This window comes from Arachis ipaensis, chromosome B09 (assembly GCF_000816755.2).
Source record: "Arachis ipaensis cultivar K30076 chromosome B09, Araip1.1, whole genome shotgun sequence".
NCBI lineage: Eukaryota > Viridiplantae > Streptophyta > Magnoliopsida > Fabales > Fabaceae > Arachis > Arachis ipaensis.
In genome coordinates, this window is record NC_029793.2 from 9,482,233 (window position 1) to 9,483,738 (window position 1,506).

The window sequence follows — 1,506 nt, forward strand, 5'->3', positions numbered from 1 at the left end:
TAATTTAATTTTGAATATTGTCAACATAAAATTTTTATAATTCAAATCACTATGCATTTGTGTATAAATACATATATTTAGCCGATTATTACTTCTTTTGACTGTTAATGAGTTATAGTTCAAATGACATAGTCTCTCCATACTCATCTAAAAGGTTGTGAATTTGATTATTAAGTCCAAAATGTAATTATTTTTTATTATGGATAATTATTTAACTAAACATTTATTAGTGTTTTTTAAATGCAATAATTTTATATCAAATACAAAAATTAATATTCTAAAAATATTTCATATTTTTTTGAACAAAAAGTAGTGATCAAAGATCTTGAAAATTTTTATTTGGTATAAAAATTCAATAAAAAACTCTTTAAATAGTAAAAATTTAATTAAAAACGGATGAAATTTTAAAAATTGGTATAGAGTAATTAAATTTTTTTATTTGTCTTTTTCTAATTTGTAGCTTTGTAATGGGTAAAGTTATTATGACTAGTTCGCCAACGAGCTATAGTTCAAATAGCATAGTATCTCCATACTTATTTAGGTAGTGTTTAGTGGAGAGACAGGGACTGAAAGATTGAAATTGAAAAACAGATACTAAGAGACAAATATTGAAATAAATCTCAGTATTTTGTTTGGTGTAAAATGGGAGACAGAAATTGAAACAAAAATGAAGCTCTAATTTAATTTGTACAAAGACTAAAATTAGAATTAATTAATTAAAATGAGAGTATTTTAGGTATAAAATATTATTAAAATTTCAGTCTCTGTCTCTAAAAATTTCAGTCTCCTGTGTTCCCATTTTTTGGAAGTACTGAAATACTGAAATTTTGAAAATAGAAATAAAAATTTTAGTACCAGTCTCTGAGCCAAAAAATATGATACTGAGTCTCAATATTCCAATCTCTGTCCCAATACCTCAAAATAAACGCTAGAGATCGCAGATTTAAGTTTCACTCCTAACTTTAAAAAAAAAAAAAAACAGTATACTAGTTCTCATTTTTTCCCCTCAACCAATAATCCGAGGACAGAATAGTGAATCTCCTAAAGTGAATAATAAGGGTGATTGTAAAATGACTGCAAATAACATTTTTGTTTTGTAACATATTTTTACATGCTGAGATATATTAATACGGTGACACATTATTGAGTTAAACTCCACCATTTTTTAGTTAGACTCCACCTTCAATTTCACCGCTATTAAACTTGGCTTCCCTATATATAGCTTGAATCCAAATATAACGTTTTCAATGTAATTCTTTTTTATAGGTAATTATCCAAATTGGTGAAATTTTAAAATATTTCCAAGAGTTACCCCATCAGACGGACTAGTAATTAGACTAATTTGTCTTCTCATAATATTTGTTTGGAGTTAATTATTTTACAACAAAATTTGTTATAGATTTATTTGTTCAGCACAAATATTTAAATTTCTATTAAAAGACATAAGAACTAATCTATTTAATAGAATTATTCTCAGATATTTCTTAATAATAATAATTAGTTAAA

General features: G+C 24.8%; 1 protein-coding gene across 2 annotated transcripts in view; it reads right to left on the reverse strand.

Moving 5' to 3' along the window:
* Positions 1 to 1,506, reverse strand: part of LOC107619609 (beta-fructofuranosidase, cell wall isozyme-like) — a 9,640-nt gene that overhangs the window by 6,884 nt on the left and 1,250 nt on the right. The gene's annotated exons all lie outside the window — the stretch shown is intronic.